This window comes from Ovis aries, chromosome 7 (assembly GCF_016772045.2).
Source record: "Ovis aries strain OAR_USU_Benz2616 breed Rambouillet chromosome 7, ARS-UI_Ramb_v3.0, whole genome shotgun sequence".
Lineage (NCBI taxonomy): Eukaryota > Metazoa > Chordata > Mammalia > Artiodactyla > Bovidae > Ovis > Ovis aries.
In genome coordinates, this window is record NC_056060.1 from 28,176,991 (window position 1) to 28,197,632 (window position 20,642).

General features: G+C 43.3%; 1 long non-coding RNA gene across 1 annotated transcript; it reads right to left on the minus strand.

Moving 5' to 3' along the window:
* Window positions 1-12,622: 12,622 nt before the first annotated feature.
* On the minus strand, window positions 12,623-14,068 carry LOC121819955 (uncharacterized). The gene is made up of 2 exons (XR_006060337.2): window positions 13,410-14,068; window positions 12,623-13,301 (listed from the first exon to the last, which is right to left on the minus strand). It is a non-coding gene; the product is annotated as an uncharacterized LOC121819955 (long non-coding RNA).
* Between the last annotated feature and the right edge of the window lie 6,574 nt (window positions 14,069-20,642).

Sequence of the window (20,642 nt, forward strand, 5' to 3'; positions counted from 1 at the left end):
GAGGGGCATCGCGCCGTCTCCCGTTTAAATGCCGGCGGCGGAGCGCGGCGCCCGGGGCCGCGCCTCTCCATTGGCCAGGCGCCGCCGCCGCCGCGGGACCCGCTATCCGCCCCCTTTCCCGGTACTGCCCCCGCCCCCCGCACCCCTCCTGCCTCCCCGCGGGGTCCCCTCTCTCTGCCGGCCTCGCCTCTTTGTCTGCTCCCCCCGCCCGGGCCGGCTGGGAGAGGTCACCCCAGGGAACTGCGCCTGGAATGCACAGCAAATCACATTTTCCGCTCCCGTTGGAGGGGGAAGCGCGGGAGGAAATCCCCCCGGCTCTCGGCCCCTCATTCCTCCTCCGCCCCAGGCCTGGGCTTTTCCTCTCGTCGGCCCCGCGACGCGCTCCTTCGGGCAGACTGCGCAGGGAAGAGCAAGATCTCCGTGGGATCGCGACAGATTAGGCGATTCTTTTCCGGTGGAGGCAGCGAGACTGCCGGGAGCTCCGGCTGAGCGGTCGCCACGGCTCCGGTGCGGCTCCGCCCGAGGCCCCCAACTTCGAGGGCGCTGACCCCGGCGCCCCCGTTAACCTCGGCGGGCTCGCTGGCCGCCAGCAGGAGCCTGTCGCCAACATGACACCCTTCTCTCCTAGCCCGCCACGGGCGCTTTCAGCTCAGATGCCGGCGGCCTCGGCTGTGAGTGTACAGCGGGAGTAACGGGGGGCAGAATAACCGAAAAGGACCCTAAAAATCTAAAATGCAAAGTCAAGGTTTCCATGCAGATTACTTTTAAAAGGGAGAGAACAGTCGCTAGGAGAGGTTTTCCGTAGCAAGTTGAAGATGAATAAATCAAGAAAATAAAAAGTCACACAAGGAAATAACTCTCTAGAAATGGAAGACAAAAACCTACGTGTGTGAAAAACCGATGCCACATTCTGTATTCATTACTGAGAACCCGATGAAGAGTGGCGAACATATCAAGCGCAGAAATATTTTTTGAAAGATGAGCGAACACTTTCATTTGTTCTCTTAGCTTGGAAATCGGTTCCTCAAAGGAGCCGTAAACTTTTGTGTGTCGATGCTAGAAGCCCGTGCAAAAATCGACCCGGCTGCAAGGTCTGCAGACCGGCTCCATCAGCGAGGTCAGATGATGACGTTGAAAAACATTTGTTACAGAAGGAAATTTGAAGGTGTTTGTACTGGCTACAGCAAAATAAACAAAACAATGAAACCCATCAGAAGGTACTTGTGAAACATTCGTGGTTTAAGTACTTAGCTTAAGAAAACAAAACAAACCCCCAAACAGCCTGGATGTTTTTTCTCTCTAGGCAGGCATTAGGGGAGAGGGCAAGAAGTATTGAACTCCTTCTAGATGATGTTAGGAACTTGAAATCGATTTTTCAAAATAAATGAAACAAGAAGGAAGTCTGCATTAAATCACTATCTAGAGAATCTTCATCAATCTGCATGTTTTGTTTGTGCAGACGGCAGTTTCTACCCATGAACTCAGTGCTGCACTTTAAATGTTCTCAGTAATTTTTTGTTTAAAAAAAAAAAGCCATAGTTTGACCCATAGTTTCTAGTTGCCTGCAAGATTCAAACATTCAACAGGGCTCAAAGACTTATCTTGGTCAAGTGGACTGCAGGAGAGATACACAGAAATATACAAAATATTTAGGCAATTAACAGCCCAGCCAAAGCCCACCAAGCTGTAGGAGCCAGCTGCTCTCCCTGTGTAAACTATTCCACCAAAGAAAAGGAAGCATATTTTACAGATTCATAAACTCCTTCTAATCTAAAATCAGCGCTTTAGTCATGGGTTTTTTTTTTTTTCTCAAGATTCATATAAATTGATCCAAATGAAACTACAGGGACAGAGTTTACCTCCTACATTGGAAGTAATTGTTTTAGAGCCCCAACACTCTGGTTTTGTATATCTCAATCTATCTCCATCACTATCTCTAGCTAGTAAATGTTAATCTGTAGGATTCCTCCTCAGGAGGCTTCTCAGACCACACTCCCTACAGTAGAAACACCCCCCCCCCCAGCCCGCTACCCCACAGCTCTCTGCCTCATTTCACTGCAACATTTTTCTTCTTTGCCATTTTCTCTCCCTGCCACTAGAATGTAAGCTTCATGAGAGTGGGCACTTTGTCTGTCTCAGTCACTTTGATTCCCACAAAGTATGTAGAATACAGAGTGTCTAACACAGACTTGGGGTTCAATAAGTAGCTGTGGATTGGGAATATTCAGCATATGCCCACTAGGTATGATTATCAGCTGAACCAATGCTGAGGATATACCCATCATGCATTGGTAAAGATAGGCCCTCCCCTTGCAGAGTTTATAGTCTACTCTGTTGGTAAATATTTATGTAGAGAGTTAAGCTTTCTGCCTCACATTTGTGTTTCCACAGCTCTCAACCAGTCATTGCAAACCATTATCCAATCTAGATGAAGGCATAAGAGTAAAAATTCTTCAGACCTCTTTAACCATAATTACATAATTGAAACCTGCTCTTACTAAGAGAGGGAAGAAGAATGACTCCATGTAGGCAAACTTAAAATTTGAAATCTGAGATGCCTAAACAATAATCACTAAATGATAAATTTCACTTACAGAAATCACTCTCAAATTAATTTGAGGCTGTTATGAGAGAAGTGTCAATGCTGCTCAGCTACTGGTTTATAAAAGGAAAGTCCATTTCTCTTGTTTTGCTCACCTATCTATAAAACGTGTTTCTCTCCATCTAACTCACAAGATGCTAAGAGGAGGCTACTCTTCCAATCTGGAGAAGAAATTTGAAGGCCTTTGCATGGAAGTTTTTGCTTAGGTCTGCTAAAGCTATTTATGTCTGTTTCCTTAATTTCAGGGACCGTGTGTGCCATCTTGCATTGGCTTAAAAAAGAATAAAGCCCTTTGTCTATTTGGAACTGACCTTATGTGGTGATTGCTTAGTCACTAAGTTGTGTCTGACTCTTATATCCCATGGACTGTAGCCCGCTAGGCTCCTCTGTCCATGGGATTTTCGAGGCAAGAATACTGGAGTGGGTCGCCATTTCCTTCTCCAGGGATCTTCCTAACCCAGGGATCGAACTGGGTCTCCTGCACTGCAGGCAGATTCTTTACCAACTGAGCTACAGAGTCATGTTGACCTTATGTGGTCCTCCTTAAAAAAATGTGATAGTAATCTTGACAGTGATTACAGAGAAAAATATTTGCAATGGTCAAATAACAGTTAAATGATTTACATTCAGAATAGGTTCTTTCTATAAAGTAACAAGAAAAAAATTCCACAAATATCTCAATAGGAGTCGGCAAAGCGCATGACCAGGCATTTCACAAAAGAAGGAACAGCCAATAAACATGAAAAGATGCAGATTATACTAGTAAATTGTGAAATGCAAACAAATGAGAACGTACCCTTGCTTTTCAAGCAGATTAGCAAAGATTTAAGTCTGTCAGTATCCAGCACTGAAGAGTATGGAGAAGCAGGTAATTAAATGTATTGCCAATGAGACTGTAAATTGGTACAGCCATCTCAGAGAATAATTTGTCAAAAGGTGATAAAATTAAACATGCATCCAGTATTCTGTGCTGTGCTTAGTTGCTTAGGCATGTCCGACTCTTTGCAACCTTATGGACTGTAGCCCACCAGGCTCCTCTGTCCATGGGGATTATCCAGGCAAGAATACTGGAATGGGTAGCTGTTCCCTCCTCCAGGGGATCTTCCTAACCCAAGGATCAAACCCAGATCTCCCTCATGCAAGCGGATTCTTTACCATCTGAACTACCAGGAAGGCACAGACCTAGTGTACCACCCAGCCATTCCACTTCTAGGCAGACACCTTAGAAGAACTTGAGCGCATGTATGAGAAATAGAAACTTATATGAGTACTTCTATTGTAGTTTGTTTATAACAATCTTAGTGCCTATTAACAAGAGTAGGAGAAGGCATAATAAATTATTTTATCCATATAACAAAATGCTTTATAGTTACGAAAAAGAATGTTCTAGATTTTTCTATTTCAACACAACAGCTCAAAAACCTAGAGATGTTTGAAAAAAAGCAAGTTGTAAAATGATACAAGCAGTATGACACCATTATGTATATTTTATAATAAACATATAAAACAATAGTATAAATTGTTTATGGAAACATATGTGTTCGTGTAAATATATAAATAGTGACTTGGAAACCAGACCCTTGATGGTGCCCACCAGAATAGAGTGGGGGAGGGAGTTGAACTGGGGGTTCAAAGACAAAAGAGATTCCAAATTTATAATGCTGTTGAAAGTCTTCTTTTAAAAAAAATATTAAAATTAATGTGACAAAAATGTTGACAGTTTTCATCTCTGGGTGTGGGCACATGGATATCTGTTAGACTATTCTCTTCATATTTTGGTTATTTTTTCAAATTTCTCAAAATTAAAAAAAAAAAGGATTTGATCTTTCTATCATGATTTCGAGAGTGATTTTGATCCTCATGTGGGCCCTGAAGACTTTTCCTTTCTAAGTGTCCTCTGTAACCAGCTCTAATCAAGATGCAAGGGCTTTCAGAATACATCCAAGCCCTTACTGGTGTCTGTCTGTCTGCAGATCTGTCTGAGAGTCAACTTCTGCCTAGTTACCTTGTTCTTCACACGTAAGCAGTGAATTGTTTACTGGTTTTCTGTATATTCAAAAATGCATGTACATGTGAAAATTCTGAACAATGCTGCCAAATGAAAGGCTGAATCATGCAAATTTTAATACAGTTTGGACTTAATTCCATACAAGTATTTATTGTTCACCTTACATGTACAGTGCAGTATATAAAAGTCAAAAGCAAAAAGTATGGACCAAAGCATGAAAGTCCTTCCCACTAGATATGTGGACATGGTGGAAAACACTGAACTGGGAGTCAGAAATTCATTTTTCTGATGCAGCATAGGAACCGAGGTTAGATGAACCTGGGTTAGATATTTAAACCTTCTAAGCCTGAATTCAATCATCAGGATTATAGGAATGGTAATAATACCAACCTCTAGGTAGATGACGGAACTAAGTAACATAAGCTCCGTGAAAGTGCCAGGCTCATAACAGACACATAATAAACAATGGTATCTGCATGCATACTAGAGTTCAGTTGGTAGCTAAAACAAGACAACGAAACTATAATATCAGCATAAGTCATGTCTTTGATTCTTAATTTCGCAGTGCGTAATGCAATGGATGCCACATAGTAGGTGGCTGATAAAGCTCGATGAGTACTTGCAGGAAGAAAAGAAGAAAGAGAGGAAGGAAGAGAGGGAAGGGGAAAAGAGGGAGGAGGGAAAGGAGAAGAAAGGGAAAGGAGAAAAAGAGATGAAAAGAAGCAGTCCTGTTTCAGTAAATGGCACAGCAACTTCTATTTTTGGTAAAACCAGTGAAGAGTATAAATACCCCCACAGAGGGGCAGAGCAAAAAAGCAAACCCTTCTGGCTCTCTTCTGTCTGCGTTGTAAGAATCACTTTAATCCAAACTTATAATCCTCAGGATGCTTTCACTGCAGTGACAAAACTTGAGAAAAAGAGACCAGAGGATACCTGAGCACATAACAAGACAGGCTGAGGCTGTGCCAGCCGAGGTCTACTGGCAGAGACATGAGGCTGAGACAAGGCAGGCAGAGACAGAAATGCATCACTCGGCAAAAACTCACATCCCCAGTGCCAGAAAAGAACAGAGCCTGATGGACAGGAAGATCCCATCCTTGTGTGCAGACTCAGGGACTCTTGCTCAGTCTGAAAAGTTTCCATTTGTTTTGACCTCTTTGATGTGACCTCACTCTTAGAAAAAATTGGAGGGGATTTTCATCAATCATTGATTTCCTGCTTTCCCTTAGTATTTGAACTGCTGTGGTTCTTCATTTTCCAAATATTTTTTGGGGGGGACACTTCCCCCAAAAAAGCTCATCCTACTGCAAATTTTAAATGTCGGCACCTTGGAGAAGATCTGCTGAAGGTGCTTATTAAACTGAAGTTCTCTTGGCTTTACCCCCATTGTCTTTCACTGCCCCGTTCCTTTTTCTTTTACTTTTGGCTCAATTTGACTCACTTACAGCCTTTGCTCCTTTGAGACATTTGCTGTTTACTAGGAGCTATATTTTTGGAGAAGGCAATGGCACCCCACTCTAGTACTCTTGCCTGGAAAAGCCCATGGACAGAGGAGTCTGGTAGGCTGCAGTCCATGGGGTCGCTAAGAATTGGACACGACTGAGCAACTTCACTTTCACTTTTCACTTTCATGCATTGGAGAAGGAAATGGCAACCCACTCCAGTGTTCTTGCCTGGAGAATCCCAGGGACGGGGGAGCCTGGTGGGAGGCCGTCTATGGAGTCGCGCAGAGTCGGACACGACTGAAGTGACTTAGCAGCAGCAGCAGCAGGAGCTATATTCTATGGCTTTATCTTTTTTTAAGACATGGACATCTATTCTGATTTTGCTCTTGCTATAACTGTCCTAATAAGTAACTTGTTCTGCCTCATTACATTTTTTAAAAAGAGCTTGCTGCTGCTGCTGCTAAGACGCTTCAGTCATGTCCAACTCTGTGCGACCCCATAGACGGCAGCCCACCAGGCTCCCCCGTCCCTGGCATTCTCCAGGCAAGAAGTGGGTTGCCATTTCCTTCTCCAAAAAAAGAGCTTATAACATTACAAAAATATTAATTCATCCAAGAAAACTTGGGAAATAGAGAAAATGCAATGAAAATTTCCATAATCTCATCCCACCAAACCACTGTTTACACATACCCAACACACACACACACACACAATATTCATATATACATATATGGATTTACTTTCAGTGATATAAAGTGTGTATGTATATCTTAAAGTTGATTTTATTAACTGCTTAACATGTACCAAACCCTAGGCTTTACATCTAATTTAAACTTTATAACAATCCTGTGAAGTTCCTGCTATTATCTGCTCTCTTTGAAGCTGAGGAAATGGATATCCAGAGAGGTTGTGTAACTGTCTCAAGATCACTTAGCTATATGAGACAGAGGAAATATTCACAGTCGGTTGATATCTACACCACTTCCACACCATACACTGTGTAGTTGAGTCTATACTGCACATTGTGTTAGAGCTGGTATTCAAACACCATGATTGCACCACAAAAAAGCACCTTAAATGCCAAGTAATTTAAATAATTCAGTAGCTGGTATTGTCAAGACATTGATTGTATAAGATGTGAACACATGTATGAGAAATACAAATTTATATTCTACATGACTTTACTTGTAAAAAATTCTGAATACGTGAACACTGAAAACTCAGTTATGCAGTTTTGTTGGAGCTTCATGTAAAAACTGCTTTATTGCGATTACAATTGTTGTTAGTGAGAGACAGTACCAGTCTGTTTTTAAAATTAGGTGCTCATTAATAACCTCAGTGTTGGGGATCTACTCAGGGTAGAGAAATGGAGAGCTGAAGGTGGGAAAGTAAATTCAAGACCTACTTTCCCAACTAAAGAACAACAGGCACTCATATGTCAGTTTGCACTGGGCTCGCAAAGGGTTCAAATTTAAATCTCTTTTAAGTCTTGGTTCCTTCTTCACTCATTCCCTCCCTGGCTTAAAAGGTTGGATCATCTGGAATATGATTTCTCATTCCTTTTTAAAAGAAAGACAAAAAATGTAAACTGTGGGCTCCTCGCTGCTTATGTCAGAGCAATACATGTGTGCTTTATATAAACTAACCATTTGTCTATTAATGTTTGTAAAGAGCTTAGTAGACAGACGGCATTTGGGACACACTCTCTAGAGAAATGTGGTGCCTTTGGAAAGAGGATCAGACAAGGATGTAACCAATGTAGAGAGAAATCCCTTTATGCTCACACCCAGAATGTGAAAGGAAATCTCTAGGATGAGCAGCAAATTGCATCTCCCGTGTGTTGAAGGCCATGGCACGAAGTAGAACCTTCCAAGGAGATTAGGTAGCTTGGCCTTTAATGTTGGTTTTTAGATCCTATGTTAGTTGTCCGTGTGACAAGAGAGAGAAAAATACAGAGGACATACTTCAGACATACTTCATACTTCATACTTCAGCGTAATAGTGTATTCCACATACTAGCTCTCAGATGATCTCCCAGGGGGGTTCCTGATGACTGGTTACCCCATGAGCCTGAGTGGTAAGGGGGTCTTGGGATCTCCCAGGGGCATGTGTCTACCTGCCTACATACCCACCATGGTGTAGGGAAATGCAGGTCTGGGCACAGGCTCTTAAAGATTGTAATGTGTGGACAACAAACTGGTGAATATAACAAAAAAAAGAAGCAGACTCCAGATATAGAGAATAAACCAGTGGTTACCAGCGGGGAGCCTGGTGGGCTACAGTCCATGGGGTTGCAAAGAGTCAGACGTGACTGAGCAACTAACAACTAACATCAGTGGGAAAAAGAAGGGGGGAGGGGCAATATAGGGGCAGGAGAGTAAGAGGTGCAAACTGTTAAGTATAAAATAAGCTACAGCAATAATTGTACAATGCAAGGAATACAGTCAATATTTTATAATAGCTGTAAATTTACTTCAATAAAAATAAATAAATACTGTCAAGCATGGCTCTTAGTCACTGTTACATAGAGCCATAGAAGAAAAACTTTCTGAAATAAATCACAATGATTCCTGCAGCAGCTACTCTGCTAGCCAGAGAGATCCATGAACATCCATGGGCAGATTAGGGTATACTTTCCTTGGACAAATCTCTGTGGCTATCTCTCAACACCATGCTTAGTCACTCAGTCTTGTTCAACTTTTTGCAACCCTATGGACTGTAGCCCACCAGGATCCTCTGTCCATGGAGTTTTCCAGGCAAGAATACTGAAGTGGGTTGCCATTTCCTACTCCAGGGGATCTTCCCAACCCAAGGACTGAGCCCACATCTTTTGTACCTCCTGCATTGGCAGGCAGATTCTTTAACAGCTGCACTACCAGGGCAGCCTCAAAAAGCCTGTCTAGCCAAAACCTCAGGACACTAGCCTGAGCCCCTTGATATGTTTCCAATATTCCTTGAAAGGATGGAAGGGTGGGAGGGAGAGGGAGAAGGAGGAAAGGGATCAAACAACAGTTTCCCTTAATTGGTACCTAAACTTTGGCTTTGTCTCTCCAAGTGTCTAATAGCCATGATTGCTATGTGAGCTCTATGCTGTCAATCTAGGGAAAAGAATCTTGCCACTAGGAAGAGGAATTAGAGTTTGCTTTTGATAAAAACATTTGATATAAAGTTCCACAAATACAGCTGGAGGAAGATGGGAAAGGAGCTACAAGTGGTTGCTCCTACCCCTGGGGACACTCAGTCTCACTTTCTGCAAATCCAGTGCTCCAGCCAACTGGACCATGGCTGGTCCCTAAGCATATTCCCAGAGCCCCACTTTCAGGCTTTTGCTTCTGCTGCTCCTTCCACTTGGAATTTCCCACCCTCACCTCTTTTAAATTGAGGCTTCCTTTCAGACCCTTGAGCATTTTCTATGATTCTAGGAGTATATTTTACTTTGTTTTAGTTGCATGTCTACTTGATGTATCTTTGTCCATGGAATGTAGACATTGAGATCTGGCATTATTTCAGTCTTCATCCTTGAGTTCACTGTGTGTCTAGGGTTGTGTCCTGAGCAAAGAAGATGCTCACTCAGTAAATGTTTGTTGAACTGGATTTCAATGAAAATAAAGGAGGCTGAATTGAATGGTAACAAAGCTGCCCCAAATCTTATGGCTTTAGTCTGCTGTTTTATCCTATCACCTGTGGAAACTGTATCAGAAGTACTAAGCACTAGGGTTGATCCTTCAGCTAGATGATGGTGTTGGCCATTCAGGTGCTGAGTTCGAATCCACCCCATCTCTTTGCTGCCAGCACCCCAGTCCAGGTCATGGTCCTTTCTCATCTGGATGGCTGTGGGATCTCTCTACTGACTGTTCTCCTCCATTCCATTGACATGGACATGCAGCTGCTGGAGTCATCTGAAATCACACACTAAATGATGTCCTTCCCTTACCTAAGACCCATTCTTCCTAGCTCTTACCAGTCATATTATTCAGTTTAATCTACCTCATTTTTGTCTGTCTCCTCCACAAGCTCTGGGGGGCAAGGATCCTCTCTGCCTGGTTCCCTGTCTCCCCAGGCTCTAGCAGAGTACCTAGAGTACAGTAGCTGCTCACAGACATTTGTTAAATGAATAGATAAAAGTGCAGAGTTGTTATCATTCTCCTTTGCATTAGAAGCCTTGCTCTACCTCCAGTTTTCCTGGCTTTTGCGCTTTGCTTAGAACTTGCTGAACCAATGAGCCTGGAATGGCCCTGGATCTGAGCCTTCCAGTAGAACCTCAATTCTTAGTTATTTCTTAGTGGAATCAGAGAGCACATCTCTATGCTCTGTGTGCCCCACCCACTGAAGACCAGCCAGTAATGATGGCACAGACTCACTCTGGGAACTTCAACCACATCCTGTCCCCTTGTAAAACCATTCAAGAAACAACATTCCAAAGACCCCAGAGAAGTGAGGAAGTTTCACAGCCTGCCAGATAGGATAGCATCCACTCCATTAAAAATATCACAGTAAAGTCTCTTGAGAAATTAATAATGCCCTGTTTCTCTTGTCTTTGGGGGAGACCTTAAAGATGTGCCATAAGCACATATTTTCATTTTTTTAGCCTGGTGAAATAGGGCACAAAAGAAGAAAGCGATATTAAGTGAGAGAAGGAACATGTGTGTATGTGCCCAGGAATGATGTGCGTATTGTCAACTGACTTTGCTTTTTACCTTTTCTCTTTGAGGCAGGGTCAAACTACACTTTCAGGGCATCCATATTTCCCGATGCCTTTTCCTTTACTGTTTATTGATGGGTGCTTGCGTATCTCATCCTAATTCATCTTGAGGAGACAGGGTATAGTGACAGCATTTTATCATGGCTGTTGTGCCTTCTGAAAGCTCAGTTCCAAACCACAGGGGTATCTGATCATCATTTGGCAGGAAGTAGGCTGGTTAGAAAGGTCTGGGGTCTCAGAAAACAATTCAGGTGATGCCAAGTCATGTTTTTCAGATCTGGTAGAATTTTGTGAGACTGACTGTGGTCGGGTGTCGTTCTGTCCACCGTTCAGGGAAGCCTGGCATGCTGCAGTCCGTGGGGTCACAAAGAGGTGGACACAACGGAGTGACTGAAGAATAACAACAGAGAGCAGTGGAGTGCCTGCACCCCACCCACTCTCTCCTGATCGCTTATCTTCACTGGTGCTCACACTATCTCTGGTTGTAACTATAACCACAACACCCACAACTGTTTTTCCAAATGGACTAGGCATCAGAGTCACTGGAGGGACTTAACCTTTTTTTGATTCTCAGAGCTTGCTCTAGAATACTAAATCAAAATTTCCTGGGCTAGAGCCCAAGAATCTGTATTTTTACAGCACTCTTCAGATGATTCTCTTAAGTAACCAGGTTTGGAAATCACTGGTGTAGAGGAAGGAATCCTATTTGCACCTAAGCTCAACCAGCATTTGCCTAAACAGCTTTAGACAAGTCACCTCTTGGACTATCAGGAAAACAGAAGAAATGGTACCTATATAACAAGAATGCAGCACATTTAAAGGGCATTACATATGTGATCAATCCCTGTGAGTATTTAACAGGCCAAGTTAGTTAATACCCTGCCGGTGACCCAGAGGCATCCCAGAATCTTTTTTCTGAAACAGTGTTTAGCTGCTTCTTCTATGTTTAATTCCTTAGGAAAGTTCATTTCTCCCTTTCTCAGTCACTAAGAACAAGGCCATATGTAGATGAATCATAAGACCATCATGCCATGTGTTCTAAGAGCCTTCCAAGTTCATTTCTGTAAGAAATGTTCAATGTTTAATGCGTATTGTATCTCGCTATCTCTTTCCAAATTGCCAGTACAGTTTCCATTTCTGGGAAATTACATAGACATGTCTGGATCCAGCTCTTTTATCTTTACATTTCCAACTGCTCTGTTTTCCTTCTTTCTTCCCATCAAATTTTCATATTTTGACAGTTTTAAGACCAGCTCTTCCTTGATCTTTTCCTTCCTATAATATATTGAATTGAAATGAGCCCATTCTCCTTGGTGTGCCTTCTCTCCAAACACAAAATATTCTAAAGTTCAGATTCTCTGTCTGTGAGTGGGTCAACATCACAAAAAGTTTGTGGTTTCCTCCATCATAAACAAGAGTGTTTTAAATGAACTCTGTTTCTTTTCTTCCAAGCATCACAGAAAGGTTGGGACAAAAGGAAATGCATTTTTAGTAGGAAAAGTTACTTATTAAAACTAGTGATGAGAAAAGTATGTAAATTGATTCAGGAGAAAGAATGTGTAAAATGCTTTAACTTAAAAGGAAATACTCGTGTAGACATCCACAGTGAATCAGGAGGAAAACACTCTAGCGTCTTGAGAAAAGCTGTTACTCTGTTTAGCACTGACAAATACTGTCCCCAAAAAGCCCTTTCCTCTTATGATGTGGAGGAAGAAGACAAACTGCATGTAAAAGCATCTGGTTATACATACTTCATTTGGGAATGTGTACCCACTTGATCTGAGTATATTAACAAGCATGGTATTAGCTGCTGACAGTGTTTTGTATTGAACACATCCATCTGTAAAACTAAAAGAAATACTCCATTCACTTTTTCAATTCTCTGCTTTATTTAAAAAACTACTGCAATGTGGTTTGAGTTGTGAATCTATTGAAGACAGCTTTGATGAATCAAGAGTCAGGGCATATGTAAAAAGTGATTTGGAAAATTTTCTCTGGGTTATGAGGGGGTGCATAGGGGCATCTCTCCATACTCTTTCTTGCTTTTCCATTGGCCCCTTTCACTCTCTAAGTTCATCTACTGTCACAATAAAAATAACTCCCTCTCTCTGATGCCAAACTCTCTCAGAGTTTTCTGGGGGGATGGTTGCCTAATTCAAAAGCTGTTGCTGTTGTCAGTTGCTTGATCATGCCCGACTCTTTGCGACCCCATGGACTGCAGCACGCCAGGCTTCCCTGTCCTTCACCATCTCCCAGAGCTTGCTCAGACTTATGTCCACTGAGTCAGTGAAGCCATCCAACCGTCTTGTCCTCTGTTGTCCCCTTCTCCTGCCTTCAATCTTTCCCAGCATCAGGGTCTTTTTCCAATGAGTCGGCTCTTCACATCAGGTGGCCAAAGTACTGGAGCTTCAGCTTCAGCATCAGTCCTTCCAGTGAATATTCAGGGTTGAAAAGTAATCTGACCATTTTGGATAATGGGTGCCACCTGGATATGATGATGATTCCCCACCAGACACTCCAAAACAGCATCATCCAACCTGAAAGCTTCCAAAAGGCACGGAGGATAAATTAGGTAACAGCCCAATCCAAACCTCAATCAAAAAAAGAGCAAAGTATAGTGAAAAATGAAAAAGAAAAAACCTCCGTTTTCACCTTTTTCATTCATGCCACTGTCAAATGGGGCAGGGGGAGATGGTTCCTATGCCAATGCCGATGATAAAGCTTGAGTGTGGTGACACCTTTGCTGCAATTACTCAACATGAATATTTTCATTTAAAAAGGAGTTTGAAATTTCAGTCTACAATTTGGCCATACTTTCTCCTGTGGAGCTACTATGAAATGGTGAATAATGGCTAAACTGAGATCAGGTCAACAGGCCCTACTTTGACCTTCGACAGAGCATTCAACTGATCTGTGCTTCAACCACTCCTAGATGGAAAAGAGAGATTTCCTGATGATTTACTTGATAGAGCTGAGCAGGAAGATATGATACAGACTACAGTCATGTCTAAGAGTAATAGCTTATGAATGTTGGCTTAAATTTGTAAATCTATTAGTAATGATGATTAACATTTAGGATCTTCTATGTTGACACTGTACTAAGTAGCTGAAACATTGGATATGGTCAACTGGTACACAATACTTATTCCTATCCCCTTCTATGTGCCTTCCTGCACAGAAGGACTGGAAAACTAAAAACTGCATTTGCTAACCTGAGGCCAGCAAGGATTCTGGAAGAAAATAAAACATCAGATAGATGCACTCCCATACGCTTTGAAAGAGGAGATTATTTTTCTGCTGCTGTTTCTGCTATGAGAGACAGTAGCTGCACACTTGTGTCAAGACAATGGCTTTGGGGGTATCATCATCTGTCAGAGCAGGGTGGTGGTGGTAGTGACATCAGTCACCACTTCCTGATGTCTGGATTCCAGTTATGCTGGTGACCTTGAACTGGTTAAGCCCAGCTGTGGCTTCCTGCCTGCTCCTCCACACCTTCAAATAACTTTCTAAGCACCTAATTCTTTGCTTTAAATCACTTTCATCTGGAAATATCCAGAGTACAGAATTTGTGTTGTGCACTGTAATCTGACTAATTCTGAATCTGGCACCTACATCAAGGTTGAATACAGGTGTGGTAGTGCAGGGAATTTGTCCTTACATCAATTTAATGAACTGAGTATTACCTTTCCCACTTGACAGATGAAAGAATTAAAATTCATAGAGACAGAATAACATTCAAGGTCACTCAATTTGTTAATAGCAGAATCCAAGGTCAAATGCAAATCTAATCACACAGGTTTTTTTGCCTAACTACTCTGATGGTATGGGATCAATACAGAATAATTATGTACAAAGAGCCAAAGATTTTTTTATTTGCTTTTCTGTACAGCACGTGAAGGAAGCGTCTACATTTTACGTAGCTTTTATGAGGTTCTCAAATCCTAGAGCATTGCTCAGGATTTGATGCCTACATTAGGTCCTTGAAAAATGACTGCTGAGAGAATAAATGAGTAAATGGACAGCACTGTGATGAGTTCTGACCAAGGAAGTGAAGTGAAGTGAGCTCGCTCAGTTGTGTCCGACTCTTTGCGACCCCATGGACTGTAGCCCACCAGGCTCTTCCATCCATGGGATTCTCCAGGCAAGGATACTGGAGTGGGTTGCCATTTCCTTCTCCAGGGGAACTTCCCGACCCAGGAATCGAACCCAGGTCTCCCGCATAGCATGCAGGCGCTTTACCCTCTGAGCCACCAGGGAAGCCCCCTGACCAAGGAAAGTGACGTCCAAAGACAACCATTTATATGATGGCCTGCTGGTGGTTTTATTAAAGTTGTCCAACTGGTTTTATTAGCATATTTCTCACTCCTCATGTGTTCAGTTGCTTCTGCTAAGGTTGAGGTGGTTCAGTCACTAATTCATGTCCAACCCTTGTGACCCCATGGACTGTAGCCTGCCAGGCTCCTCTATGCATGGGATTTCCCAAGCAAGAATACTGGAGTGGGTTGCCATTTCCTTCTCCTGGGGATCTTCCCGACCCAGGGATTGAACCCTGGTTTCCTGCACTGCAGCTGCATTCTTTATGGACTGAGCCACCAGGGAAGCCCATGCCTCCACCAAGAGCGATTACAAGTATTTTTCTGTTTCATGTATAAATAGACACACACACACACTTGGTTTCTGTTGGGAGGAATAGCTTATCAACAGGTTATACTGCCACATCAAAGTCATCAAATAACAGAACATGCAGTCTCTTAGGGTGGACTTTTAGATCTATATATTTCATCCCATCTTGTAGCATCTCTTTTCTAAAACTTTCTTTCTTTACAATTCACAAGTAAGGTTTCTGAACCCAAATTCAAGGACATGTTCCTAGTAGAATCTTTGCAATCACCTTGCCTTTGCTTACAAACCTCAGAAGCCCAGGTAAGACAGCCACAAAGCTCTTGCTAGATTTTTCAGGGGTTTCCTCTGTACCAATAGCAACCCATTTCCCTCTCTGAATAGTTACAAGAATTTTCAGTGGCCTCTGCTTTCTCAAAAGGCCAGGAGCTACCAGATTTGCTATCCTTGCTTACTTGCTAAGCCACTTCCATGGTGTCTGACTTTTTGTGACTCTTTGGACCAGACTGTAGCTTGCCAGGCTTCTCTGTCCATGGGATTCTCCAAGCAAGAATACTAGAGTGGGTTGCCATGCCCTCGGATCTTCCTGACCTATGGATGGAACCCGAGTCTCTTGTGTCTCCAGCATTGGCAGGCGGGTTCTTTACCACTAGCACCACCTGGGAAGCCCACCAGATCTGCTATCTTCTACATATTTTCTTTCAATTGCCAAACCCATGAGTATTTTAGGAGGAAATTTGATTCGTCTGTTTCTGATTCATCTACAATGAAGTCACCAAACTGAGAGCAGCCTGACAGCCACAGAGTCCTGGTGGAGACTCTTTTATCCTTTAGAAACAGGAAGTCATGAATGTGAAGAACAAGCATTCTGAATCCTGCTGTACTCAGGCTGTTCACAAAACTGAGGCTTCAAGTGGCTTTAGGAAATGTTACTTTCTCAAAATATACACTTCTTTAAGTAGGTCTGGCTTTTAACAGTTCTCCTGATGAATGTCCTGGGAGTTGCTTTTGGGGGGTGATGGAACTCCCCCATCCTTCTGACTTCTCCTTGGGACTCCTCTGTGCACTAAGCAAGTTCCCATGGATTAGCCCATGTTTCCCAAGGTCTCACTGTTCTAATTCCCAAAGCCGTTGCCATAGCACAATATAAAGACTCACATATGTCCTGTTTGCCTCCCACATGGCTACTGGATGTTCCCCTGGTCAGAGGAACACCCAAAGATGAAAGGTCATAGTGTAACCCAATGCGGAGGCTGCCCAGAGATCTGCCTTCATGGTAAGCAAGGACCACTCCCCTAGTCTAGTCTATTTCCTTGATGATTAAGTCACGCACAGCCATTGTTTGAATACAGCAAATGGAGATATGTAGCTGGAATGTCTTAGCTGCCCATATCTGGATGATGATTCAGGAAAGTAAGGTGAGGTTCTATTTCTGATATTTAAAAGAACTTGACAAAAAAAAAAAAAAAAAAGAACTTGACAATCATATACACAACTTATTGTCAGTCTGTCAACTCAACATAAAGAAATAATAACGGTAATCTTCTTTTTCCCTGCCCTGGGTGCACCATGGAGCTTGCAGGATCTTAGTTTCCAGACCAAAGATTGAACCTGGGCCCCGGCAATGGAAGCTCCAAGTCCTAAGCATTCTCTCATTCTTCCTTCTTTACACATACTATAAGATATTCAAACTCACATGACTTCTTTAAAACATTTCATAATGGTCATTCATTCAGCAGTTACTGTGTTTATCAGGCCCTATGTAAGTTCCAGGATAGAATGCAAAATGAGACACAGTCCATGACCTCAGAGAGTTTATAACTTAGTCGAGTGAGGCAGACACATCATAAACTGAATATTGGCTAGCAGTGTGGTACACAGATGGGTATTAATTATAGCGATCAAGAGACCAAAATGCAAGTTCCAGCTCTGCCACAGTTACAGAGTCTTGGCTAAGTTATGAAATGTCTCTGCCTTAATTATTTCATCTAGAAAATGTAAGAAGGGAGAATTAAATGATCCACACATACATAACCTGCTCTGCATACATAGTTCAGTTCAGTCGCTCAGCTGTGTCCGACTCCTTGTGACTCCTTGGACTGCAGCATGCCGGGCTTCCTTGTCCATCACCAATTCCCGGAGCTTGCCCAAACTTATGTCCATCTAGTCAGTGATGCCATCCAGCCATCTCATCCTCTGTCATCCCCTTCTCCTCCTGCCTTCAGTCTTTCCCAGTATCAGGGTCTTTTTCCAATGAGTCGGTTCTTTGCATCAGGTGGTCAAAGTATTGGAGCTTCCGCTTCAGCATCAGTCCTTCCAACGAATATTCAGGACTGCTTTCCTTTAGGATTGACTGGTTTGATCTCCTTGCAGTCCAAGGGACTCTGAAGTCGTCTCCACCACCACAGTTCAAAAGCATCAATTCTTCAGTGCTCAGATTTCTTTATGGTCCAACTCTCACATCCATACATGACTACTGGAAAAACCATAGCTCTGACTAGATGGGCTTTTGTCGGCTCTGCATAGATAGTAACTCATTATTATTATGCCCAGTTACAGGGGCTGAATGGAAATACGTGGAGGTCTCCTAGAGACACACTCCTACGAAGAGTGATAAAAGAGTCAACACTACTTGATGTTGGGGCAAAGAGTGACCTCCTATCTGGCTGTATTTCCAGGTGAAAGTTGCTAGGAAGATCTACCCCATATGTGGGAGTTCATATTCTCTACGAGTGAGTCTTGACTATTCTGACATAATGAGGTGGAGATAATACACTCGCCCAGTCCTGAGTCCACCTAGCTTTACAAATCTCTCCCAGGGCTCACAAGACCTGAAATTTCTATTTGCCTTGACATTTCAGTATTTTTAGCTCCCTTACCACCATCTCCTATTTTTTTTTTCTTGTGTAGATTAGAAACTTGAACAGCCTTTGGCCTGGTCTATACACTACTGCCAGTGATCTTTCTAAAACAATTATAATGTTCCCACCTCTGATGAAATCCTCTTGAGATTTTTCACCCTTCAGGATAAAATCCATCCTTTCTAGTGTGACCCCTCTAGCTCTTTTTGACAGTCTCTGCCTCCCTCACTGGACCCCTCTCTCAGCTCTTCTCTCCATGTCACCCCTAACACTATCACCAGACGGGGCTCTCCCAAGCACTGTCTCCTCACTTTCCTCTGTAATTTTGAACATACACTCTTTTGCCTGAAACATTCTCCCTTCCATCCTCCTTCTTGATTTTGAAGAACTCTTTTTTTTTTAAATTTATTAAAAACATACTCCTTTAAAAAAAATTCTACTTATTTATTTATGGCTGTGCTGGGTCTTCATTGCTGTGTGCAGCCTTCCTCTAGCTGTGGACGGTGGGGCTCCTCTCCAGCCACAGTGGACTTTTTTGTGGCGGCTTCTCTTGTTGTGGAGCATGGGCTCTAGGTGTGCAGGCTTTAGTAGCCGAGGCCTGCGAGCTTAGTTGTCCTGTGGCATGTGGAATCTTCCTACACCAGGGATCAAACCTGAGTCCCCTGCATTGGCAGGTGGATCCCTAACCACTGACCACCAGGGAAGCCCTGAAAAACTCTTCTGAGACTCAGCTTGGGTGTAACCTTCTGATTTCCTTTCCTGACCCTTTCCCTCTGGGTCAGCTGCCCCTCTTCTGGGTCCTCATTATACCTACACAGACTCTGCCATGACTCTGGTCCTCCTACCAGCCCCTCCACATGGTGAGTTCCTTGGGCTCAGAAATCCTTTCTGTCTCTCCACCGGGCTCAGCCCCAACTCATGAAATGTTTGGATGGAATCACAGCCATCCTCACACATGGAGGTACAGGAATGCCCTCCCCAGAGACTATAAACTAAGTGCCCAATGAAAGTGCAGGGGAGAGAGAGGCAACAGTGCATGGGGGAGCCCTGTCTGGTGATAGTTTTAGGGGTAACATGGAGAAGCGAGCTGAGAGAGGGGTCCAGTGGGGGAGGCAGAGACTGTCATAAAGAGCCAGAGGAGTCACGCACACATGCTTCAGATGCCAGCCTCTCGTGCGTTTAGGGGCAGAGTGTGAATACCATCTGCAGCAGAGAAAAAAGTGAGAGGGAGAAGGGCCACTGGCTCTTCTTGGGTATCTAAGTCTCCTGGGAAAGGGTGTGGCTGGACCTACTCTGTGTTAGTGTGGTCCTTTGGAGAGAGACCAGGGGAGAGCGTGACGGAGTGGCACGTGATAGAGCAACTCCACATGCTCTTAGAGCTAGACTGTGCTCTAGAAAGCAGCCGTGACTGTGAATGGAGAGAATTTTAACTTCATATCCCAATCATGGAGCCCCTCATCAGCCACCCAGCTAGGCAAGTGTCTACACATCAGGCAAGACCAAGCTTTACCAACAAGGCTGTGTGGCAGCAAGATGGCACAGGAGCCTACAAGGATGTAATAATCTCTTCCCACCTGACTTCAGCAGATGGAGTGTCCTGGGGTTCTTAAACTGTTGCTTGGAGGGGCCCTAAGAAAAGAGATTCTCTGGACCACCTGCCTGGTATGTGCTTGAATGATTATTGAACATAGAACACTGCAGTTGATGGAGAGTGGTGTTGATTGCAAAGTGGTGAGGAACCCAGTAGCCCACCAGGTGCCCCTTGCAGTTCTGATGCTTGGATGGAGCATCTTTCCCTCTTAAATAGGTGCTTGATGACTCCCAAAGGGCTGAATTTGGCTAAATAGGATACAGTTCTTAAGTGTCAGAGGAAGTGCAGGATTATTTTGTATTGGTCTACTTTAATTTTATGGCAATTGCGAGATTACTAGGGTCTAGAGGCCCATAATATCTGTCTCTTGTTTGATCTGATTGACCAGTGGATTCAGGAGCTGCTGGCCTGATGGATCTACTAGCAATTAACTCTTTGGTCTTTCACCTGGTGGTTAGAGGGCATTGATGATTATTGGCCATGACATTTCCTTTTGAAATCCCCCTAAGTTTTACTCCACCCTCTTTGCCTTTTTCAAGGGCTCCTCAACAGACTTTTCTACTCCTCAGTGACAACCAACATGGCTCACAGTACTAATTTTAGCATTGATTTCTAAGGTTTTGGGGGTCACAGATCCCTTTGAGAATCTGGAACTCCTTCATAAGAGGAAAAGCACCCCTCCAGATATGCATAGGCGCACAGAATCCCACTGAGTGTCAGAGGTTCTTCGACCTCAGATTCAGCCTGCAATCTACAAGCCTATGTACAACTTTGACCTTGTACAGAACCTTGCTCCCTTGACCTTCCCTATAA